We start from the raw sequence: 27,025 nt of genomic DNA, 5'->3' as shown, positions 1-27,025 counted from the left end.
AGTTTACATGCCTCCGTTATCCCGATTTTCTCCTCTCACCCCCTCCTTCCCTGCCTGTCAGGTCCTGTGTGTGTCTGTCCCCCTCTCCACCCCCCCCCCTCTACTATTAGTAGCTGGCAGTAAAAGTAAAGAACAATTATGGCCAGCTCCTCTGTTATGGTAATCTCTCCTACACTGTGTAATTATTTTTTTAAACAATGCCTGTAAATACCTTATCTTCGATCGCTTCTGGCCGGTCACATGACCTCCAGGTGCTCTCCTCCCCCATCTAAGGGCTACAGCGGGAGGGGCTGAGGGGCCAGCACAGCGGTCACGTGACCTCCCCGGCTGACGTCAGAGGGAGATCTCGGCCCCTCCCACTGTAGCCCGTATATCGGAGGAATAGAGCGGCCGGAGGTCACATGACTGGCCAGAAGCAATTGAAGAAAAGATATTTAGAGGCATATATCACTTCTAAAGGAAAATATCTGTAATATTTTAATTTGTTTTACTTTTTTATACTCTATATTTGTCAGTGGCTTTTGTTTAATTCAGTATAATTGTCTGTTGGTAACATATCACCCCGCACAATATTGTTGTTATGCTAAGTGCTCCCTTTCTTCTTTTTTTTTTTTTTCAAATGATGTTCTAGAATCCTTTACTGCTGATTCATCTGTGCTTCCCTATAACCCACAGCCCTGGGTTCATTTCCAATCTCAAGCTCTCTGCAAACTCCCTGTGCTGCAGAGATTAATGAAATTTTCTATGAATCAGGCATCAGTGAAGTCCAATGCCGGCTTGTAGCACACTCATAACCCAGAGCACGGGAATGCATAATGCATAGATTTGTGCTATAACAAAAAAAAATGTGTATCAGCAAAGACTGCGCAATGTTAAGCAATATGTAGTTTCATTTTTACCGTAAAAAAAGCCTTGTTACCAAAAAAATCTATTATTCAGATCAGAGCTTGTGTTCTTAAGTGCAGCATCAAAGCTGCGTGGTACATTTGCGCCGCAAAATGAATCGCTTGAGATAAAAATGATCTGATGGAAGATGTGATATTCTCTATATTATACATTGTGTCTATGTGTGTACATAGACAGGTGATATATTTTAACTTAGAACCACATTTATGAGAGCTGTCGTTGCAGATTAGGCTGAGATTAGGGTGGTGGAGTGTTGGATTCCAAGCTCGCCGGGGGTTCCGATCAGAGGAGATGATTAAGGTATTATGAATGCTTTGATTTCCTAGGAGAGCCTTGTTGGGGCCCCCGGGGATAGCCAACTTGTGTAGAGTGCCAAAAATATCAGTCTAGTTATAATTCTTTATTTGTCACCATCAATGTGTCCTTAAAGGAGAAGTACAGCTAAAGCTTGTTTGGCTGGGCTTCTCTAATGCAGTGGTCATCAACCCTGTCCTCAGGGCCCACTAACAGGCCAGGTTTGCAAGATAACTAAAACGCTAAGTACCTAATCGCAGTCTTCGATCAACCTACCAAAACCTCTTCTACGTTCCCAAATCCCGCTACAAATCGGAAGATTCGCAGTCCAAGGACCACGGCTATGGAACACTCTACCGACTAAAACATCCGTATGGAAGAAAACCATCAGGCCTTCAGGAAGAAACTCAAGACCTACCTCTTCTAACAAGCTGGACCCACAGGATGGACCAAGCTCCTTGAGGCAATTCAGTTCACATTTGCAGAGCTATACAAGTCAGTCATTCATTCATTCATTCGTTTGTTCATTTAAATACATCACAGGTGATATCATTTGCTGCTCAGTGATTGCAGTATTCTAGTCTGCATCTCCCCAAGGTAATACATAAAATCTGGCCTGTTAGTGGGCCCTGAGGACAGGGTTGATGACCACTGCTCTAATGGATCACAGGAGTGAATTTCGTTCTGCACTCCTGTGACCCATTTTCAGCAGACAGCGGGCTGAAGCCAGTTCAGGCTCAGAAAAGATCAGGACCATATGGTCAGGATCCACCCACATGCCTGAACCGGCACCTGTCTCAGCCTCTCAGTGGGCCGATTAGCGCCTGAGATGGCCGCTCCCAACCCTCACAAGCCCAGCGCTCCAGTGAATGCCGGGGGGGGGCAGAGCAGAGAGCTCTCTGCTCATGGAGCTCTAAGAACCGAGAGATCAGTGGTGTTTTATTGCTCGTTTCTTGGTCTTAGAACTGGTGGGGGACCAATGCTGCATCCACCTAGGTAAGTATAATTAAAAAAAAAAAACATTCCCATGCTTCTCTTTTAACCACTTCAATACCGAACACTTTCAACCCCTTCCTGCCCAGGCTAATTTTGAACTTTCAACGCTCTCACACTTTGAATGACAATTACCCAGTCATGCAACTCTGTACCCAAATGATTTTTTTTATCATTTTTATTTTCAAGATAGAGCTTTTCATCTGGTGGTGATTAATCACCACTGGGATTTTTATTTTTTCTGCTATATAAACAAAAACAAAAATTTGGGGGGAAAATAAAATTTTTCTTAGTTTCAGTTTTGCAAATTTTGCAAATAAATAATCTTTCTTCATAAATTTAGGCCAAAATGTATTCTGCTACATTTCTTTGGTAAAAAATAACCCCAAATAAGTGTATATTATTTAGTCTGTGTGAACGTTATAGTCTACAAACTATCAATCCCGATGATGACGGCCTATTTCATTTCTTTAGGCCCTAAAAGGCCAGGACAGCACAAATAACCCGCCAACCCACCCCTTTTTTGGTAAGTAGACTGTCCATGGTATTTAGCTGGTCACAGCAATCGCATGTTGCCAACCTATCAGATTGAAATTTACTGATATGACACATGAAATTTACTGCCAAGCGCATTTCCAAAAGTTACTAAATTACAGTTTTAACTGCAAATTTCAGTATTTAGACTACAAACAGGTAAAATACACAATTAGCAATGTGATTTAAGGTAGATATTAAGGCAAAAAACATATTTCTTATTTTATTTTGATATAGTAAGTATATAGCTCAGGGACAGGACTCAGGAGGGCAAGACATTAAAAAGGGCAGCCAGACGCAAATGACGTTGAATCTCACAGTGACACTGATAGCAGTGTGGAGCAGCACAGATCACCGACACGACACGTCCCCTCCTGAGTCACAGTGAAAGTCTCTCTCCACACCAGGTGGTCCCTTCAGTCCACTCCAGTCCAAACAGCACTGACAGTCCCACGCCCGGCTTGCCTTGTTCCACGAGGCTCCGCCTGCTCCGCTTGGCTACGTTGCACTATGACATCACACGACACTCTCAGGCACCGCCTCTGCCAGACCCGCCCTCCCCCCCTGCTGGTGCGGTTTGGACATACTGTAGCAGGCACTCGGATGGTCTCGGCCAGCTCCAGAACTCCGTCTGTGCAGTTCCGAGCAGAGCGTCACAGCCATACTGTTTACTGGCAACCCTTTCCTGTCATTGGCATTTACTGGTAGGAGAAAAGTGCCCATTTTTTACTGGCTGCCAGTAAAAATACTGCAAGTTGCCAACAGTGATCACATGTCAGTAAAATGTAAAATTCCATCTCGGCTACTTCCATATATTTGCATAAGCCCTATATTTTACCAGATATAAGTAGCAAAATTTGAAAAACTTTAACTCCTTCACTCTAGGACCCCATACACACTTTTTAGATTTTGTGCAGATTTTTCTCTTCAGATTTACCAAAACCATATAATAATATGAGGTCAAACCTTAAAGCCTCGTACACGCGATCGGATTTTCCGACGGGAAATGTTCGATGACAGGCTGTTGGCGGAAAATCCGACCGTTTGTACGCTCCATCGGACAATTGTTGTCGGATTTTCCATCGGACAAATGTTGGATGGCAGGTTTTCAAATTTTCCACGAACAAATGTGTGTTATCAGATTTTCCGATCGTGTGTACACAAGTCCGTCGGACAAAAGTCCAAAGTACAAACACACATGCTCGGAAGCAAGGACGAGCCAGAAGCGGTCGGTCTTGTAAACTAGCGTTCGTATGGAGAATTAACATTCGTGACGCAGCAAATTATGAAATCTCGAAATGCAGCGCACAATTCTCTTCTTCTTTAATGGGATAATAATGAAGCTGCTTTGCTGGTGATACTGATGGAGTTATTGCAAACGAATTTTCAAAGGCTTTTTTTTTTCTGGTGATATCAAGAATAATATTATTATTTTTTTATTTTTATTTTTTTGGCCAAGTTACCACAACACCATTATCCCGTAGTTTATAAGATCAAAGATACAACTATGTTGGTGTCCCTTGTTAATTTTACATTGTATTTTTTTAAATGTAACTGCCTACTCCCAAACTGTCATTTGAAGTAAAACACAAAGCCAAGTATTATTCTACACAGTTTTTCTTATTGTGCATTAAAAAAAGAAAACAAATAAAATTAGACATGCTATCTGCCAATAGAACTTAACCAAAAAGTGCATTCTATGCATCCAAAAATATAGAAAATATACCAAATCAAATCATTATTCAACCAAAAAAAAATCATGTCAAAACAATAACTACAAGGCCAATAATAAATAACACGTTATCTCCTCCGATTCTGCAACATGGCTGGTTGACGAACGGCTGTTCAGACATGAACTAAAAAGTATGAAATGAAAAGTGCGAAATGAATTAGTGTGAATCAACACTCACCAAACTTCTACTAACATGAAGTTAGCAGAAGGAGCACGAAGGGTGGCGCTAAAGAGCTGAAAAACAACGTAGTACGTCACTATGTTTGTATTTGTTGGCTGACAATTCCTTGCTGTTTGTATGCAAGACAAGTTTGGGTCAACGCCCTTCGGATAAAAGTCCACGGTTTTGTTGGCCAACAATCCGATCGTGTATAAGAGGCTTAAGGGTTTCAATTTGTATGGAATCAGGCAGGCCCTTGCACTACATGTTTTTGGTAAATCTGAAGACAAAAATATGCAGAAAATCTAACAGTGTGTATGGGGCTTAAGTCTAGGTACACACTGGTGCAATCGCAGACATTGCATGTGATTCGCACCGCATTCCTGTGCACATCACATACAATGTCTGTGCAGAACGATTGCAGGCCATTCAGCCATACACCAAAATGGTGCAGGACCCTTTTTTCCACACACCCGAATTGCATGGCATGGGTGTTCACTTTACGACGGACTTTCCGAATGAATGGACTTGCCTAAACACAATCAACCAAAGTCCGACGGATTTGTACGTGATGATATACGACCGGACTAAAACAAGGAAGTTCAGAGCCAGTAGCCAATAGCTGCACTAGCGTCGGTTTTTGTCCGTCGGACTAGCATACAGACGAGCGGACTTTTCGACCGGACTCGAGTCCGTCGAAAAGATTTGAAACATGTTTCATTTCTAGGTCCGTCGAACTTTTGGGGAAAAGAAGTCCGCTGGAGCCCACACACGATCGAATCGTACGACGGACTCCGGTCCGCCGAACCAAGTATGCCGTAAAGTCCGGTCGTGTGTACGCGGCATTAGACTACTTAGGTGGTAACAATGAAGGAAAACCCTTCTATTATATAAAGCAAACATCAGAGCAGAAAAAAAAAACTAGCATCAAAGTTTGTTCAAATCCTTACAATGAATGCAAAAGTGATTGTGCAAGAGTGACTGGAGTTTTGTACAAAGAAAAATATGTTTCTTTGAAGAAAAAGAAAAAAAGAAAAGGGTGTCTTTCTTTTATGTATTTTTTTATAAATAAAAGGCAAATTTGCACCTTTTCCAAAAAATGAACTTAAAACAAAAAAAAACAAAAACATGCAAAGCTCTCTTTCAAATAAAAAAAATAAATCATGTTCCCCTTTATCCTTGCGTTCAAACGGTTCTCCTCCTAGGAAATTGCTCCCTGGAGTGCAAGCTCAGGGTGATCATTAAGGCTTTCTAATTAAAATTAAAGCCACACTTTGCATAAATTATTGATTAAAGAGTAATTCCCTTAAAAATTCCCTCAGCTGGCACGAGGGATCTATTTAGATAGCAGGTGACTCTTAAAGGAATAAGCAGTCTATTTGGCGATATTGACAGTTTCCAAATTATTTATATCTGCTCAGACATATATTACTGTTTGCAGGTAATCAATTGTATTTGTGAATTTGAATTTATTAGTAGCAGTGGAATCAATCCTATGGATTATCTGCCACAACTGAAAAGGAGCTATTAAAGAAAAAACATATCCAGGATAAAAATCTCCAATACATTTATATAACTTGCCTATCCGGAAATGCTCTCGTCCTAATTCTTTCTTTATTGTAAAGACACACACTTTCAATTTTATTATTCAATTTTTATAAAATTCTATATTTTGATTGGTGTCGAAAAATTGCCTTTGAAGGTTGGGTTGGACTCCAGTCAGCTGATAAAAATCAATTTTTTTGGTAGCTCAGGAAAATTACCTCCTAAAAATTGCCTTTGTAGGTTAGGTTGGACTCCAGTTGGACTACAGTCAACTGATAAAAATCATTTTTGGTAGCTCAAAAACATTCACCAGCAAAATTGCCTTTGTAGGTTGGGCTGGACTCCAGTTGGACTCCAGTCAGCTGATAAAAATCCCCTTTTTTTTGGTAACTCAGGAAAATGACCCCCTAAAAATTGCCTTTGTAGGTTGGGCTGGACTCTAGTTGGACTCCAGTCAGCTGATAAAAATCCCCTTTTTTTGGTAACTCAGGAAAATTACCCCCTAAAAATTGCCTTTGTAGGTTGGGTTGAACTTCTCGTCCTAATTCTTTTTTTATTGTAAAGACACACACTTTCAATTTTATTATTCAATTTTTATCAAATTCTATATTTTGACTGGTGTCGAAAGAGCATTTTTGGCTGGACTGGGAAAGGCTTCCAGTTGATAGTTTATTGTTGAATAGGAAAAGGATTGAAATGTTTAGAAATGTTTTTACATTTTTTGATCATTGAACATTCAGTTTGAAAAGTGCCAAGGCTTTGCTCCTAATAATGAATGCTTTATTTAAGTTGAAGGAAACATTTTTGTAAATTGTATGGATGGTTTCAGAACATTTTCAGTGATAGCATTTTCTGTATTTCAATCCAAACAGGGTCCTTATAATCTTGCAGGTAATGATACAATCCGTAACAGATTCCAACAACGAAAAACAATTTGCTGGATATTTAGTTCTTTTACTGTGTTACTTTGATGATTAATTTCCAAGTGCCCCAAAAAAAGGGTCTTTGTAGGTCTGGTTGGACTCCAGTTGGACTCCAGTCAGCTGATAAAAAATATTTTTGGGTAGATCAACAAACATTCACCAGCAAAATTGCCTTTGTATGTTGGGTTGGACAGACTCCAGTCAACTGATAAAAATCCCTTTTTTTGGTATCTCAGATAAAAATCCCTTTTTTTGGTAGCCTTTGCCAAAAAAATGCCTTTGTAGGTTGGGTTGGACTCCAGTTGGACTCCAGTCAGCTGATAAAAATCCCTTTATTTTGGTAGCTCAGCAAAATGACGCCCTAAAAATTGCCTTTGTATGTTGAGTTGGACTTCAGTTGGACTCCAGTCAGCCAATAAAAATTCCTTTTTTTGGTAGCATAAAAAAATTTCACCAGCAGAATTTGTATGTTGCCTTTGTATGTTGGGGTGGACTCCAGTCAGCTGATAAAAGCCCCTTTTTTGGTAGCACAACAAAATTACCCCCCAAAAAATAGCCTTTGTGGGTTGGGTTGGACTCCAGTCAGGTGATAAAAATCCATTTTTTGGTAACTCGCCACTGCCTCAAATAGTAAGGATTGAATGCTCCTTTTTGTCTCAGAGACATGTTATAAAAGTGTTAAAAGGATGGAAGTGCCACACTAGCTTGTACAGTCCTTTGAAAGATTTTTTGGGGAAATCTGTTTTTGAACCCTAATAGGGGGAATGTTGAGCCCACAAAAATCATTCAAAATGATTGTACAAGCTAGTGTGGTACTCTCATCTTTTCAACATTGTCCAGCAGGACACCACAGTTGCTGGTGAGCAGCCTATAGGACCAAAACATATCACCATAGGTTTCAGCGTAACAGCAAGTATAAGGACCTGAAGCCGTATTTATAGTAGCATTGTAAATACTATGAACACCGGGACTGACTGGCTAAGGGAGGCTCAGTAGTCAGTAAGATTTCTACCCTATTGCTTGGTGCTGCCACCAACTAGGAGCTTGTTTTCAGGAAGGGGAAGCAGAGTGATGACTTTATCAGTGTACTGATTCTGTTCATTTTCTATACATACAGGCCATTTAAACATGTAGATTTCAAAATATTCAATTAACACTTTTTAATTTGTCCATGTAACAGACACAGCAATGTCAAATAGAAAATCAATAAAGCAAATGGGGCAACCCTTCAAGCTCCACTGAAGTCACAAAAATAGATATGCACTCAGATAAACTTTGTATTACATTTGTATTAATATGGCTGTGCAGTACAATAGTCAGGGCCTATAAGGACTTAAATGGACTCAAAGGAACCCATAACCAAATGGATCCATATTTTATCTGGTGCAAAAGGTCCTTTTGGATTGTAATTATAACAGCTAAACCACTGCTTTGTGAGGGCAGGAAGAAACGTTTTCACTAAGAGATAAAAAAACCAAAAAACATTTTAAGGCATTAAAACATCCATATCTATTGTACCGCTCCTAGGTATCAAGCCTTTCTTCACATTCATGGGTGGTTGGAAACCTCCAGACTCTGTTACTACTTCTTGTAACTTCTGAATAATTCATTTATAGTTTCACACAAATTTTGCCTTCAGGCTTAAAAACTTTTTTACCCTGGCAGTGAAAGAGATGCTGCACCTACCTTCTCCTGTTGATGCATTTCACCCCCTACTGAGGCTTTATCATGGAGCAGATGAAACGGGGAAGAAATTAATCTTTTTACATGGGAGAAATTACCATTTAACTCCCAAAGTGATACACTATAACAAAATGGTCCAAATATCCAACCTTCACAAACCTGACACAAGAACAAACAGACAGCTCCAGCACTCAAAGGACTTCTACAAAGTCTCAATGTGCGGACAATAACAGTCAATTATGGATCTTCAACTAGAATGCTCTGCCAGTGCAGCCCTCCTAGAATCTTAAAGATAACTGTAGTAAGAAGAACACAGGAGGGTGCAAATGCCTCAGAAGTGCCCTTCTGAGGAAGGGGGGGCTTTCAGATGCAACGGTGCATCAGTGCATCAGGTCAGGTCACATTACACTAGCACTGGATTAGGATTTGGTGTGGTACAACGCTTCATCTCAAAATATCACTCAAACCGTCCTTTCCTCCCAGGACCTCCAGCAACTTTGTCTCCTCCTTCCATTCTTGCCTCTGGGAATTCTCCAGAGCCTCTCCCTTAACCCCAATCTGTCTGGCTATCTCTTACTCTGTTCACCTTTATAAAGTCCCTGAAAACTCATCTCTTCAAGAAAGACTAGCCAGCCTTGACCCAAAACTGAGTTGTAACCACTAACTCATCCCCACATACTTTTTATCTTTTGTATCACATGACTATCCTGTGCTGTCATCTAAAAACTGAACTTTTACTTTTGGCCCATCCCTCAAAGTTATTACCTTTTTGTACCACTTGTCCCTCCCTATTAGATTGCAAGCTCACACGAGCATCTAACCCTTAGCCTGCTGGGGGATAGGATATTGTTTGGAAACGCTGGATGACTTGCTGTACTTTTGCTGTACTTTTGATTAGGTGTCCAGTCTTCTTTGGAAGTCTTTTTATTACTGCACCATTACCTGACTGGTGTAAAAAATAGGAGAGTAAACTGTTTTGGAACATCTCATAATATGGGGATGGTGATTTTAAACTTTATGTGTAATAAATGTTGTGCTTTTATATGATTGTATATGTGGGGTCTTTATCTATATGCCCTGAATAGGTCCATGACTACAACCTTGATGATGTGATGAGCCTCTAACCCTCTTGTACTGCATTGTATTATAACTGTACTGTCTCCGTTTATATCGAAAAACCCCCTGAAAACCGCTAGCGTTATATATATATATATATATATATATATATATATATATATATATATATATATATATATATATATATATATTGTGTCTTATAATAATAATGATAAAAAGAATAATAAAAAGAATTGTAAAGGTATTCCTAGTCACAAATCATAACATGTGGAGTGCAGGACTATAAGGGGATAAAAAGTGTCAGGATTCAATCTATGAATTTATATCACAACTATATGGCTTGCAAGTCGTATTCTGGAAACCTCCAGTTTTCCCGGTGTTACCTTTTAGTGGTTGCCATGGTTACCAAGGACAGAAAGTTTAACATGGATGGCTTCCAAGCTATAATACAGCAGTTACTTTTCATCGCTTTGTTGTAAGGTGAAGTAATCTGTCCATTCCAAAAGCAATTACACTAAAATGTTCCTCGATTCAGGAGCTTAATGACATAATTCTGATAGAATTAAATGGAATTGTTCTTCAATAGTTGGAGAGTTCAGACTTTTTAGAAACAGAGTCAGCCCAGAAACGCTTTGAGCTTGTTCCTTACTGCAATTATTGGCTTAACTATATCCTGAATGTCAGTATAGGCATTAGGCACGACCGTACAGCGATGGCAAGCTATGGTGCAAACCAAAGGTTTCCTGGAAAAAAATATTTTGATTACTATTGTTCATTTTGTTTCAAGATAGATATTGGTTGAGACAACCACAGCCACTAAAAAAATAAAAAAGTCCTACTTCTTCCCCAGGACATTTAAGTATGATTGGAGATTATATCATGTCCTTATCCCTTAGAGAGAAATATGATGAAGGCTTAAAAAAAAATAATTTTCCCAGAAAAGGGCCCAAGTAGGTATTAAAAAATGGATAAAAAGTAAAAACACATTGGCGCATGACAATAGGATGATTTGCAGGAAATATTATAGTCCTTAGTATAGGTATACAGTATATTGTCCAGGAGAACTGATAATAGGAAATATTCAAGTAGCAGCAATCCCCAGAGTATGCCCCAGAACTTGTAAGAAACAACAAAAAAGGAAAAGGGAGGCGCACCTAAGTGTAGTATTAAAAGACACAATTTATTGCTTAAATGGAATACACTTACAGGATATAGGAAAACACACGCATGTTCTTTGAAGAAAACATCATCCTCGAGGGCTGCCTGCTGTCCAGTATTCCATCCAGGGTCCAGGTAGTTGTGAAAGGCTGAGCTGTGAAGCATCCAGGAAGTCGAAGTTGCCTGGCATGGACCGCACAGGAGGAAGTGATGTCACCGGATGGGCGGGCCCAGATCGTGGAGAGGCTTTGCCAGAGACTTGTCCCATCCTCTCCACGATCTGGGCCCCGCCCATCCGGTGACGTCACTTCCTCCTGTGTGGTCAAAGCCAGCTTAGACTTCCTGGACGCTTTCTGCTTCCCAGCTCAGCCTTTTACAACTACCTGGACCCTGGATGGAATACTGGACAGCAGGCAGCCCTTGAGGATGATGTTTTCTTCAAAGAACATGCGTGTGTTTTCCTATATCCTGTAAGTGCAATCCATTTGAGCAATAAATTGTGTTCCTTTTCTATTAAAACAACTGAGAAGCTCTGTAAAATGTTCATTCATGTTATTGCCATGCCTGTAGGGCAGCCTTGCTCAACCTTTTTAACATGGAGGAACCTTTGAATCACCTTCATACACAGGGCGTACCTACAGGGGTTGCAGGGGTCGCAATTGCATCCCACTCCCATGCTGCAGGGGGCCCATGTGCTTGGGCTTGGTTGCTGTGCACAGAAAGCTCTGCCGCCCATGCTTTAAAAGAGAAGTGCAGGACTTTAAAATAACAAACAATTATACTCCACTAGATGGATGCAGCATCAAATCCAATGCTGCATCTGTCCCCCGCTGGCTCTGCAGTGAGAACTGAGTGATCAAACACCACTGATCGCTCAGTTCTCCCCTCTGCTCTGAGCAGAGCCATGACTATCTGTGACTACCCTGTGGAGGGGGCGAGAAAGGCTAGCTCAGGCTCTCAGTGGATCACTGAGAGGCTGAGCCGGGGGCGGGTCTAGGCATCTGGGTTTATACCGACCATATGGTCAGGATCTCTCCCAAGTCTTGACCAGCTGAGTGACATCAGCTGACAGCGTTCTTTAGCTTACTGTCGGCTGAAAACGGAACTGCACTCCTGTGATCCATAGGAGAAATGTGCTTCAATGGGGGGCATTGCATAGAGAAGCACAGAAACTCAGGCAGCATTCACACTTCAGCGTTTTGAATCGCTGGCAGATTTGCCGTGATTCTGCCCGCGATTTGAAAGCACAGATGTGTGAATGAAAAATGGCAGGACTCGCATTTGAGATGGCATTCATTTGATAAACCGAGCTGCAATGACGAGAAGCATGTTGCCCAAAAGCAGATCCTGAACTTTTTTTGGGCGACATGCAGCGCGATTTATCACGCGTCAATCGCGGCAGACCCGCACCTGGATTTTAGGTGTCATTTAAATAAATGGCTTCTCAAATGCTAGTCCCGCAATTTTGTCATTCACACATCGATGCTTTCAAATCACGGGCAGAAGTGTGGCAAATCTGCCCGCAATGTAAAACGCTAAAGTGTGAATGCAGCTTTAGTCTCATCCTTGGGTGTAAAATAAGGTGTAATGAAAACAGAAATATTTTTTTTTTCCATTTTAATTTGTTCCCTTCCCCAACGATACTGGATTATGAAAGGAATGTTGTACTATCAAGAATCATGTGATGAGATGCTACAGTGCTGACAAAAGGTTGCTGAGTAAAACGAGGATTAAAGTGGTTCTAAAAGCTGAAGGTTTTTTTCCTTCATCCCTGAAGGTTAAAACCTACTGGGTGACGCTCCCCAGCCCCCCAACTCTTACCCATACCTCCCAACTTTTTGAGATGGGAATGAGGGACACCCATTAGCAAAAGTATGCAGGCATAGGACACGCCCCTTAAAGGCGAATTATACACACAAAATGATTAGTTAAACCGATAAGTTTTTTTTTTACCACTACTATTCCTTTATATTGGCTTTTAACATTTACAAATGCAGAAATTTAGAAATTGGATGAAAGGTTTAGAACGGGGAGACACTTTTTGAAACATAAAAAGAGATTTTTATTTTTTCTTATACCATTTAATGTTTTTGCATTTTTGCATTTTATATACCAGTGGCTCCCAACCTCAGTCCTCAAGTACCCCCAACAGGCCATGTTTGCAGGTTTTCCTGTATCTTGCACAGGGGCTTTAAATCAGATTCAATTACTTGGTATTTTGGACAGCTATTTTACTTAAAGGGTAACTCCACTTTCGTGGTGAAAAAAAATAGCAAATAGTGAAAAAATAATATAGCGCATATAATTGCATCACTAATCATATTGTAATTGAATGTTATTAAACATTATCTTTCCTTTTCAAACTGCAGCCGCTGTAATTTTCTGAGACTACATTGCAATATGGCTACCTGGAGTTGTTCTGTACACAGAGTGTGTACTGACCACCCCCCAGAAACATAATTTCCTGCTTGTGTGATTGGCTCGCCAATTTTCCCAGAAGTCTGCCTAAGATACCAGTCAGATTTCAGGCATCCCCTGCAACAAAAATGATATTTTTGGAGAGATATTTTCAATCGTAACACCTCTAAAGGGATGCAGGCTCAGCAGATTTCCTTATCAGTGCTCTGCAGCTGCACACCTGACAGTTAATTATGAAACCACTCCCATTAGACCCACTCAGTACAGAGGCACAGACAAACACACATGGATTTTCTTCAGAATAACAAAAGGTAGGAATCTGCAACAACGTTTGTTATAATCCCTGCAATGTACATAGATCACCCAGGGGCAATGTTTTTTTCTCAACAAAAGTGGAGTTACGCTTTAAGAGAAATTCCCAAAACATGGCCTGTTGGGGGTACTTGAGGACTAGGGTTCAGAACCAACTATATAGATCAGACCAAAATCAGGGACAAATGAGGAGGAAAGAGGGGCAGGAGGACTTTGTTCCAATTCGAGGACAGTCCCTCAAAATCAGGGACATTTGGGAGCTATGCTTACCCAAACCCGATCTCGATCCAGCGATGTGCACGAGGGCAGTGGCTCTCTCCCAGTTCTCTCTTTCCTCATTGGCTCAGAGACAGCAGCAATGCTCCTGCTGTTGTCAATCACAACCAATAAAGAGCAGGGGGGCAGGGCTGAGCCATGCTCTGTGTGTCCATGCACATATAAAGCATGGCTCGGGAGCAAGAACACACAAATGCCCCCATAGCATGACTTGCTATGGGGGTGCTTAGCAGGGGTGAGGAGCCAGGAGCACTGTCGGGGGACCTGAGAAGGAGCATCTTGGCTGCTGTGTGCAAAACCAACTGCACAGAGCAGTAAGTAGAACATGTTCGTTATTTAAAAAAAAAAAAAAAAAACCTTTAAAAATAAATTCAGTGAACATTTCTTTAGTTCTATAAAAATGTTGCTTGGAATTGCCTTTTCCAAGAACTGTGCACAATGTCTGGGAACTGCGGGAATTACATTTTATCAATGGACAGGCCAGCAAATAGAATTTCCTGATTGGCTGCTCTGTTGCTAGCTCTATACTTTGTCTTTTTTTTTCAACAAGGACCACTTCTATTCCTGCAGAAAATTACAGTTGTATATTAATATAGATTTGTAGATCGCTTTTTCTACACTTATAATTTTGTATGGCAATGCCGTCTGTTGTTATGGGGACCACGTGCATCACAGCACTGCCTACAAACCTCATACAAGAAAACATAGACGGGAAATATGTTACCTGGATACATTTATTTTTAGAATATTATAAAATTTCTTTTATACCCATATCAGTATATGATGGAATTTATTATTGTCCATCACTGGGCACCAATAAGTGGAATTGAAAACAAAAGAATGATTAAAAATCCCCACAGACACACTGCTAAACCTTGTGGACAGCCTTCCCAGAAGAGTTGAAGCTGTTATTGCTGCAAATGGTGGGCCAACTCCATATTGAACCCTACGGACTAAGACTGGGATGCCATTAAAGTTCATATGCGTTTAAAGGCAGGCGTCCCGATAATTTTGGTATAATAGAATATATATTGTAAGTCACATCAGTCCCTGCCCTCAAGGAGCTTACAATCTAAGGTCCCTAACTCACATTCATACATATAGTATGGAGGAAATTAACATAAAGGCAGGCGCCCCAATACTTTTGACAATATAGTATAATTTCTGTTGTTGCTTTTTTGTTTTGTTTTCTTGTATACCTGAGGAAAGGGGAGGCATTTCCCTCTGAAACACGTTGACTCTACCTGTTACTTTCAATCAGTAAACATTTTGAATAGACTTCTGAGTGTTATGGCCTTTTGTACTTGGTGCTCCTCAATACCCACCCCAAAGCTTGTCATCTGCTGAGTGCTCCTCATCACATTTCCAGGACCAGTAAAAGGTCTATTTACACTGTAAGAGGTAAATAGAAAACACAGCGCTAACCAGTAAAATGAATGAAAGCTGCTGCATACAGTTTGACAAAAACAACAAAATAGGCATATGGAAAAATGCAGCGCATGTACAAATGAATATAGGTCTTTAAAATGGTGAAACAGTCAAGAAATAACTAATTGACCACAGGTGCCTTGAAACACAAACGTCCATAGATGGATGTGAATGTCCAACCGCACAGGAGGTATAAGTACTCCAAGGGGTGGTGATAGTCTGATGGTCGTCAGAAAACACCTGGCATCATACAGCGACTTCCCAACCGAGAAACCGGGTCCCAATGGGTTATTCAGAGAAATTTCTCTGAATGACCCATTGGGACCCGGTTTCTCGGTTGGGAAGTCGCTGTATGATGCCAGGTGTTTTCTGACGACCATCAGACTATCACCACCCCTTGGAGTACTTATACCTCCTGTGCGGTTGGACATTCACATCCATCTATGGACGTTTGTGTTTCAAGGCACCTGTGGTCAATTAGTTATTTCTTGACTGTTTCACCATTTTAAAGACCTATATTCATTTGTACATGCGCTGCATTTTTCCATATGCCTATTTACACTGTACCTCCATTATGCATCAGGCCCTTTGGAGGAAGTCACGCTGTACTTTTTATCCACCAGAACCAATACCTCAATTCTACTAGTCCAGCACTCTCCAACATCTAATGTACACATAACATTATGCAATTTCTTGTCCTATTTCTCCCTTTAAACTACTTGGAGGAATTATACTAACCAAACTAAACAGTTTGATGGCAGTACATTCATAGGGCCCTTATTATCCAGTGCTAAAAATTATCATTAAAACCTGAATCTTGATCCACGCGACTTTCTTCTTCTGTTGTACATTAATTAGACCTTTTTTTTTTAGATATATTTTGCTATAAAAGATGGTTTATTCAGCAGCAGAACATGCAGTATTGACACCTCATCTCTTGTAAACTCGCTTCTTCTGCTTTCTTTCGCCTCTAATAAGCTCTTGCAAAGTTTGTTGAGATGCGCTAGTAATTGTACGGAACGCAGATCAGAGGCTTGTGCAATGGTTAAACCAATTATGGGAGTACAGCCAGACTTTCAAGAAAGGTTCATTAATCCGGTGAACCAACGCAAAACAAAATAAAATGATGTGTTTTAATGTACACGCATTTGGTTCCTCTAAGGTTTTATTTTCTTCCATTATAACAGAAGGCATTATGTGATTATTCACCAGCTTTGCAAACATCATCCATCTGCTTAAAGGAGAATTATTCCAGGTGTTAGGGAAAAATAATAGCACCAGTCCAAATTTGCTAATATATTTAATTTGGGATACATTTTCTAACCTTGTGGGCCCACGCTACATAACACACATGTTACAGAGTGTAAAGCCAGGTATACCCTAGTACAAACATAGGTAGGTGTGGCCCCTGGGCCACATCCAGTCTTTTGGTTGTCCCTACTCTTTCCCAATTGGGAAGACTTGCACTCCGGAAGATTGATTCCCCATCATGGCCACATCCGGTCCTTTGGCTGCCCCTACTCTTTCCCAATTGGGAAGACTTGCCCTCCAGAAGATTGACTCCCCATCATGGCCACATCCGGTCCTGTGGCTGTCCCTACACTTTCCCAATTGGGAAGACTTGCCCTCCGGAAGATTGACTCCCCATCATGGCCACATCCGGTCCTGTGGCTGTCCCTACACTTTCCCAATTGGGAAGACTTGCCCTCCGGAAGATTGACTCCCCATCATGGCCACATCTGGTCCTTTGGTTGCCCCTACTCTTTCCCAATTGGGAAGACTTGCCCTTCGGAAGATTGACTCCCCATCATGGCCACATCTGGTCCTTTGGCTGTCCCTACTCTTTCCCAACTGGGAAGACTTGCCCTTCGGAAGATCGACTCCCCATCATGGCCACATCCGGTCCTTTGGCTGTCCCTACACTTTCCCATTTGGGAAGACTTGCCCTCCGGAAGATTGACTCCCCATTATGGCCACATCCGGTCCTTCGGCTGTCCCTACACTTTCCCAATTGGGAAGACTTGCCCTCCGGAAGATTGACTGCCCATCATGGCCACATCCAGTCCTTTGGTTGCCCCTACTCTTTCCCAATTGGGAAGACTTGCCCTTCGGAAGATTGACTCCCCATCATGGCCACATCCGGTCCTGTGGCTGTCCCTACACTTTCCCAATTGGGAAGACTTGCCCTTCGGAAGATTGACTCCCCATCATGGCCACATCCGGTCCTTTGGCTGTCCCTACTCTTTCCCAACTGGGAAGACTTTCCCTTCGGAAGACTGACTCCCCATCATGGCCCCATCCGGTCCTTTGGCTGTTCCTACACTTTCCCAATTGGGAAGACTTGCCCTCCGGAAGATTGACTCCCCATCATGGCCACATCTGGTCCTGGCTGCCCCTACTCTTTCCCGATTGGGAATACAAGGTCAGAGCGCTGTCACCCTAAAACAGGATGTAGCTGAAAAAGGACCTTCATGGCAGGATCACAAGCTATACTTTTAATCACTTGCCCTCCGGAAGATTGACTCCCCATCATGACCAAATAGATGTACCCCCCATTTCATGACCAGACCATTTATTGCTTTTTTGGCACTGCGTTACTTTAACTGACAATTGCATGGTCATGCAACGCTGTACACAAATGAAATGTATATAATTTTTTCCCCACAAATAGAGCTTTCTTTTGGTAGTATTTGATCAACATATTAGATTGTATTGAATATTTTTACTTTGATATTTCAGCACATCAGATATGATCCACTAAAGAGAGAGTCCCAAGACCCCAAAAATGGGGAGCTCTGATGTGTCAAAAGCAACCGCCTTCTCTGGACATCAGCTCTGGTTATCCCCCTCCCAAGCTTCATTGTCAGGCCATTCATCACAATGATGAGCCAACACTGATGCAGAAAAGGCTTGGACCAGAGCCCATAAATGCAGAAGCTGGTTGCTCTGTAGGTATCAGAGCATCTGAGCTTTTGTTGTACTACAGATGCTCTACAAGAGATCACATGTGACTTGGAAGCACCTAAGGATGCAAGAAAAAGTGTCTTACATAGTTACATAGTTACATACCCTGTTTCCCCGAAAATAAGACCTAGCGTGATTGTTGGTGATGGCTGCAATATAAGCCCTACCCCCCAAATAAGCCCTAGTTAAAGTCCTTGTAGGTCTTATTTTCAGGGTAGGGCTTATTTTCGGGGAAACAGGGTAGGGCTTATTTGGGGGGTATGGCTTATATTGCAGCCATCACTGACAATCACGCTAGGTCTTATTTTCGGGGAAACAGGGTAGTAGGTGAGGTTGAAAAAAGACACAAGTCCATCAAGTCCAACCTATGTGTGTGATTATGTGTCAGTATTACATTACATATCCCTGTATATTGCGGTCATTCAAGTGATTATCTAATAGTTTCTTGAAGCTATCAATGCTCCCCGCTGAGACCACCGCCTGTGGAAGGGAATTCCACATCCTTGCCGCTCTTACAGTAAAGAACCCTCTACGTAGTTTAAGGTTAAACCTCTTTTCTTCTAATTGTAATGAGTGGCCACGAGTCTTATTAAACTCTCTTCTGCGAAAAAGTTTTATCCCTATTGTGGGGTCACCAGTACAGTATTTGTAAATTGAAATCATATCCCCTCTCAAGCGTCTCTTCTCCAGAGAGAATAAGTTCAGTGCTCGCAACCTTTCCTCATAACTAAGATCCTCCAGACCCTTTACTAGCTTTGTTGCCCTTCTTTGTACTCGCTCCATTTCCAGTACGTCCCTCCTGAGGACTGGTGCCCAGAACTGGACAGCATACTCCAGGTGCGGCCGGACCAGAGTCTTGTAGAGCGGGAGAATTATCGTTTTATCTCTGCAGTTGATCCCCCTTTTAATGCATGCCAATATTCTGTTTGCTTTATTAGCAGCAGCTTGGCATTGCATGCCATTGCTGAGCCTATCATCCACTAGGACCCCCAAGTCCTTTTCCATCCTAGATTCCCCCAGAGGTTCTCCCCCCAGTGTATAGATTGCATTCATATTTTTGCCACCCAAATGCATTATTTTACATTTTTCTACATTGAACCTCATTTGCCATGTAGTCGCCCACCCCATTAATTTGTTCAGGTCTTTTTGCAAGATTTCCACATCCTGCGGAGAAGTTATTGCCCTGCTTAGCTTAGTATCGTCTGCAAATACAGAGATGGAACTGTTTATCCCATCCTCCAGGTCGTTTATGAACAAATTAAATAGGATTGGTCCCAGCACAGACCCCTGGGGGACCCCACTACCCACCCCTGACCATTCTGAGTACTCCCCATTTATCACCACCCTCTGAACACGCCCTTGTAGCCAGTTTTCAATCCATGTGCTCACCCTATGGTCCATGCCAACGCACCTTATTTTGTACAGTAAACGTTTATGGGGAACTGTGTCAAATGCTTTTTGCAAAATCCAGATACACCACGTCTACGGGCCTTCCTTTATCTAGATGGCAACTCACCTCCTCATAGAAGGTTAATAGATTGGTTTGGCAAGAACGATTCTTCATGAATCCATGCTGATTACTGCTAATGATATCATTCTTATTACTAAAATCTTGTATATAGTCCCTTATCATCCCCTCCAAGAGTTTACATACTATTGATGTTAGGCTAACTGGTCTGTAATTCCCAGGGATGTTTTTTGGGCCCTTTTTAAATATTGGTGCTACATTGGCTTTTCTCCAATCAGCTGGTACCATTCCAGTCAATAGACTGTCTGTAAAAATTAGGAACAACGGTCTGGCAATCACCTGACTGAGTTCCCTAAGTACCCTCGGATGCAAGCCATCTGGTCCCGGTGATTTATTAATGTTAAGTTTCTCAAGTCTAATTTTAATTCCGTCCTCTGTTAACCATGTAGGTGCTTCCTGTGTTGTGTCATGAGGATAAACACTGCAGTTTTGGTTACTGAAGCCCCCCGATTCACTCGTGAAGACTGAGGAGAAGAATAAATTCAATACCTCTGCCATCTCCCCATCCTTTGTAACCAGATGTCCTTCCTCATTCTTTATGGGGCCAATATGGTCTGTCCTCCCTTTTTTACTGTTTACATACTTAAAGAATTTCTTGGGATTTTTTTTGCTCTCCTCCGCTATGTGTCTTTCATGTTCTATCTTAGCCATCCTAATTGCACCCTTACATTTCTTATTGCATTCTTTATAAATTCTGAATGCTGTGGATGATCCCTCAACCTTGTATTTTTTGAAGGCCTTCTCCTTTGCTTTTATATGCATTTTTACATTGGAGTTAAGCCATCCAGGATGTTTGTTCGCTCTTTTAAATTTATTACCCAATGGGATACATTGGCTAATGCCCTTATTTAATATGCTCTTAAAGCAAACCCATCTCTCCTCCGTATTCTTTGTTCCTAATATTTTATCCCAATTTATGCCTTTTAGCAAGGTTTGTAGTTTAGGGAAGTTGGCTCTTTTGAAATTCAGTGTCTTTGTGTTCCCTTTATGTCTCCTATTTGTGTGATTTATACTGAAACTAATTGACCTGTGATCGCTGTTACCTAAATTGCCCCGTATTTCCACATCTGTTATCAGGTCTGTATTGTTGGTAATCAGTAGATCTAGTAATGTTTTATTTCTAGTTGGTGCGTCTACCATCTGACCCATAAAATTGTCCTGCAAGACATTAAGGAACTGGCGAGCCTTAAATGAATGCGCGGTTCCCTCCGCCCAGTCTATGTCTGGATAATTAAAATCCCCCATTATGATAACACTTCCCATCCTTGCTGCTAATCCAATTTGTGATAGGAGATCCGTCTCCACTTCCTCCCTCAGGTTAGGGGGCCTATAGCATACTCCCAGTATTATTTTCCCCTTAGCTTCATCCCTTTGGAGCTCTACCCATAAAGATTCCACCTCCTCCCTAGCCCTCTCAGTGATGTCATCTCTCACATTCACTTGTACATTATTCTTGATATATAGGCATACCCCTCCCCCTTTTTTACCCTCTCTATCCTTGCGGTATAGGGTATACCCTTGAATGTTTGCCAGCCAATCATGAGAGCTGTTGAACCAGGTCTCTGAAATTCCCACAAAATCCAAATCCTCCTTGTACAACAGTATCTCTAGTTCACCCATCTTGTCCGCCAGGCTCCTGGCATTGGTGAACATGCCACATAGTTTAGACCGGTCGCATATTGTCCTCGTATTGGGTGTTTCAAGATTGCAACTTGGACTTGCTACTATACTCACCTTGTGTTTTTGTGCTTTGGTTAACCTACCACTAATGCCCCCAATACTACCCTCTGGAATATCTTCCGCGCTGGCTATCACTGTCTCTGGACCCTCCCCCCCATCGCCTAGTTTAAAAACCCCTCTAACTTTTTGGCCATCTTCATTCCCAGCAGATCTGCACCCTCCTCATTTAGGTGCAGTCCGTCCCTTCTATAGTACCGGTTACCGACTGAGAAGTCGGCCCAGTCCTCCAGGAACCCAAACCCCTCCTTACTACACCAGCTCTTCAGCCACTTGTTTACTTCCCTAATCTCCCTCTGCCTCTCTGGTGTGGCTCGATGTACTGGTAGTATTCCTGAGAACACTACCTTGGAGGTCCTTTTCCTCAATTTAGCTCCTAAGTCCCTAAAATCGTTCTTTAGGACACTCCATCTGCCTCTGACTTTGTCATTGGTGCCAACGTGCATAGACTGATAGACTGATGAAACAGAAAAAAAAAAAAAAAAAAAAAGCTATTTAAAAAGTGACAGCAAAAGGCAAATTAAAAACTAAAAGGAAAAGTCCCCAAAATGCAACCCAGCAAACACCAACAGACAGCAGCAAACACACACCAACAGACAGCAGCAATACACACACCAACAGACAGCAGCAATACACACACCAACAGACAGCAGCAATACACACACCAACAGACAGCAGCAATACACACACCAACAGACAGCAGCAAACACCAACAGACAGCAAGACTTGTATACTCTAACTCTTGTTTTTAACTCCCACTTAATCCAGCTCCACTTACACCAAGCTCCACCGCTTCAAACTGAGCACGCTCAGATTGAGTCCTACAACAAGTTAAATAGGCACCTGGGCACCTGTGAGCAATTAACCACACCCCTTAATTGATAGACTGATGAAACAGAAAAAAAAAAAAACAAAAAAAAAAAAAAGCTATTTAAAAAGTGACAGCAAAAGGCAAATTAAAAACTAAAAGGAAAAGTCCCCAAAATGCAACCCAGCAAACACCAACAGACAGCAGCAATACACACACCAACAGACAGCAGCAAACACACACCAACAGACAGCAGCAATACACACACCAACAGACAGCAGCAAACACACACCAACAGACAGCAGCAATACACACACCAACAGACAGCAGCAATACACACACCAACAGACAGCAGCAATACACACACCAACAGACAGCAGCAATACACACACCAACAGACAGCAGCAATACACACACACCAACAGACAGCAGCAAACACCAACAGACAGCAAGACTTGTATACTCTAACTCTTGTTTTTAACTCCCACTTAATCCAGCTCCACTTACACCAAGCTCCACCGCTTCAAACTGAGCACGCTCAGATTGAGTCCTACAATAAGTTAAATAGGCACCTGGGCACCTGTGAGCAATTAACCACACCCCTTAATTGATAGACTGATGAAACAGAAAAAAAAAAAAAAAAAAAAAAAAAAAAGCTATTTAAAAAGTGACAGCAAAAGGCAAATTAAAAACTAAAAGGAAAAGTCCCCAAAATGCAACCCAGCAAACACCAACAGACAGCAGCAAACACACACCAACAGACAGCAGCAATACACACACATTTGTTTTAATAAAAGTACAGGAACCCAAAATCATCTATTTCTACTAAGTCCATCTTGAGGAATTTAGTTCTTTCCTCTGCGGTGATAGGCTGAAGGGGAGAAATAGCTGCACATGCTGAAGCTTGGACCATCTACAGCAGGACACCATGGTACTAACATAAACCAAAAAAATTGACTTGTGTATGAACTATGGATCCCCCTACTCTAGGCAGGATCCACAATATCCCCCATTTAGAAAGTGTGAGTAAAAGGGGTAGGCTATATGGAAAAGAGGCAGAGTTTAGCATCAATAGGACTTCTTGTGAATTATACTGTAGGTCTTCCTTTATTTTATTTAAACTTGACTGTCTAGCCAGGATCAGACATAATGAAGAAATACAATAGCAGTTGCTTATGTCTCATATTTTTTTTAATGTAAATTTTATTTGCAAGTATTTATTTCACAGTGCATCCATGACACTCAGTTTTAAAAAGTATGCTGGGTTTTCTGATAGAAAGGCCCACCACTGTCTACAGTTAGACTTTAAGAAGTGGTTGAGCAAAATCAGGTTTTTGTTCTCAGATATTGCAGTGTCTACAGTAGATAGGCATCTGAAGCTCCTGTGCTCTTAAAAGACATTGCCATCGTCTAAAGACACTAGTTTGCATTGACGCCTTAAAAAAATTAACTGCAACCCAAAACGTGGTCCCATGATTAAACTTTACGGAAATTAGAACACCCACCTGAGATTTTCCTCATGATATGTTTCACTCTGAAGTATTCACCTAAACAGCTTTTCTAAAGCTAAGCTCTGAGTTCAATAACATTTTCTTGTGGGACCACTTGTTGGTGTACAGCTGTCGCATTCTTTCCATGTAATAGAAACACTGGAGCAAACCCCAAGCGAGCTGCCATCCAAACTGTGAAGCCTGGGCTTTACAGGAGCCTGGAGAGGAGGATCCTCTTTGTATATTTACAAAAAGTTGGAAGCCACAGGTCCAGCCTCTACTGTAGATTCCTGCTGGTAAGATCAGAGCTGCCATGTGTGGCCTATTAAAATTAAAAAAGATGGAGCGCTAGAAACACAGCTAGTGCGGTATGGAAATAGTTCCAAGGTCCAGGTGTGCCAGTAGGCAAAGTTAATTTACTGCTGAGACCAGACCAGGGCTTAGGGGTTCTGGTCTGTATCAGTGTGGACAGCCAGCTGTAGAGAGCAGACGCGACTCTGTGGATATGGGTGAGAGAGAAAGAGTGGAGCGGCGCCACTCTGAGCGCAGTATGTCAGTTAAAATTCAATATTTAATAAAAGTAAGATCAACTCACATTTTTGGTGGGATATAATGTGCATGGCATAAGTAGCTTGGGCTCCTGTAGTCCAGCTGGGCAGCGGTGGTGGTCAGCAGTTCCCGGTTGCCTCCCGTGGCTCCCGAGGCTCCGAGTCTGAAAACGGTTACACAACAAGCACGTCAGCGGTAATGGACGGGAGGCGTGGTCGAGCTCGCAATCGGAGCATGGGTGCTCCTTCATCGGGCTACATTGAATTTTAACTGACATGCTGCACTCAGAGTGGCGCCGCTCTTCTCTCTCTCTCGAATGTGTGGCCCATGGATCTCAAGATCTCGATGTGGCCATATTAGGTCAATGATGTCTAACGCTCAAGAATCATTGATAATCCTTGACGATCTCTGCCTTTAGCTTCCTGGACGAACTCTGCACGTAAGTTTACTATTGGCATGTTGATCATTTACTGAATGCAGTGAGTGCATACATGTTTTTTTATGGTTCTACATCTATTAATAAAGGGCTGCACTTAGATGGTGGCGCCTTCAATTTTTTGTTTTTTTATACGTGCAGCTGCCGGCCAGGGAATGCCCCACCTGCAGCTCGTTGACCCAGAAATGACCACAACTAACGTGCAATGATATGCTCTGCTCTATGCACACCACAAATCCCATAGTTCATCTCAGGAATGAGCAAGAGAGGCTGGCTATGTTCCTACATACAATGGGACCATAGAGAATGAACGTAGCCACCCTCTAACAGGAAGTCGGAGCAGAAAAAAAAAGGAATTTGGAGATTTGGAGGAGGATGAGAGCATTATGCCGCGTACACACAAGCGGACTTCTCGTCGGACTGAACTCCGAAGGATTTTTCGACAGAGTTCTGACGGAGTTCTGACGAAAGGGACTTGCCTACACACAATCCCACCAAAGTCCGATCATTTTGAACGTGATGACGTACGACCGGACTAGAAAAGGAAGTTCAATAGCCAGTAGCCAACAGCTGCCCTTGCGTCGTTTTCGGTCCGTCAGACTAGCATACAGACGAACGTTTTTTTCTATAGGAGTCAAGTCCGTCGGAAAGATTTCAAACATGTTCTATTTCTAAGGTCCGTCAGATTTTGCGACAGAAAATGTCCGATGAAGCCCACACACGATCGGAATGTCCGGCGGATTTGTTCCGTCGGACCTTTTCTGCCGGAAAGTCCGGTAGTGTGTACGCGACATAAGAAGGGACTTTTTTGAGTTCAGAATATATACTTTGATTATTTTTTTTTAACAGAGTTAAGTTTGACTTGAAGTTTTTCCAGGTAGCGCTGTGACTCTCTCAACCCCGGTTTGCAAGTGTTTATTTAATTCCCATGATAGGCTAAAAATGCTGCCTATGAAGTGCAAATACATACAAAGCATGAAAAACAGCTGCGACCAGCAAGGCACTAATTGCTGCCATTTAATCAGTCACAGCTCAGACTGTTTACACTAACAAAGTGTATCACCCTATGGATCTTAGAAACACGCAAAGCAGAACAATTTGCTTCTGTCTGTGTACATAAATACATATATAGTGAGTGAAATGAGAGGTGGCAAGGCAACAGGCTAATGGCTCGAATCATGTACATTGCATGGCAAAAGGAAAAAGAGAGACAGTTGTTATGGCAACACAAAAAAACTTTACTTTTTTTTTTTTTTTTTTTCCTTCTGCCTTTTAAAGTTTCCAGATCACAGTTCTGATCTTTCTAGAGCTGGTAAGAAAATGGCACCTAGATTCTAATTATTTCTTATAATCATTTTTTTTCTGTCCTCCGATTTCTGGGCTGTTTCATTAATGCATTTTTTTTTAAACACTGTAGATTTTTTTAATGTATCTGGGCAAAATGAAGCAAGGGGATGGGGAGGGCTCTGTGCTCCCCATGCCCAGACGTAATGATGTGGGTACCAGTTAGACATGATGTGAAAGATGTCTGGCAGCAAGATCTGTGGAGTTGTTATATGATTATTTAAAAAATGTAAACATTTCAGTAACTTTACATGTTTAGGCAAATAAATCCCTGATAAGTCACAATATACAGCAACAGTACTGCGTATATATTTACTATAAATAAATACATATAAAAAATGGCTGTGTGTATGTATAGATAGATAGATAGATAGATAGATAGATAGATAGATAGATAGATAGATAGATATATTCCATTTTTATGTATGTATTTATTTGTAAGTCTTTTGTTGTTTATTTATGTATTTAATTTTTTTATATTTATTTATATATTTATATTATTATTATTATATATTTTTTTCATCATTATTAAAAAAAAAAATAATAAAAAAAAAAACATCTCTTGATCTCTAGTCATGTGGCTTTGTCTAAGCTAAGATGCAGCTATCAGTCTGCTGCAGGCAGGAGGAAGCATTTCCTTGATCCTATCTCTCAACCCGGTTTACACTGTGCGTTCACTGTCCGTTCACGATTTTGTGTGGCCGTATTTAGTGTCATGCATAGGCAGCCT

General features: G+C 41.5%; 1 protein-coding gene across 8 annotated transcripts in view; it reads right to left on the bottom strand.

Moving 5' to 3' along the window:
• The window catches only part of LRRC4C (leucine rich repeat containing 4C), a 1,257,118-nt gene that overhangs the window by 77,947 nt on the left and 1,152,146 nt on the right, over positions 1-27,025 (bottom strand). The window contains exon 1 of one of the 8 annotated variants that reach the window (XM_073604179.1): positions 24,562-24,660. The exons of the other annotated variants lie outside the window; for them this stretch is intronic. The gene's annotated coding sequence lies outside the window, so the exon portion shown is untranslated. Of the gene's footprint in view, positions 1-24,561; positions 24,661-27,025 lie in introns of those variants that run through there. 8 annotated transcript variants of the gene reach the window in all.

This window comes from Aquarana catesbeiana, linkage group LG11 (genome assembly GCF_042186555.1).
Source record: "Aquarana catesbeiana isolate 2022-GZ linkage group LG11, ASM4218655v1, whole genome shotgun sequence".
Lineage (NCBI taxonomy): Eukaryota > Metazoa > Chordata > Amphibia > Anura > Ranidae > Aquarana > Aquarana catesbeiana.
This window is presented reverse-complemented; position numbering and strand designations above follow the sequence as displayed.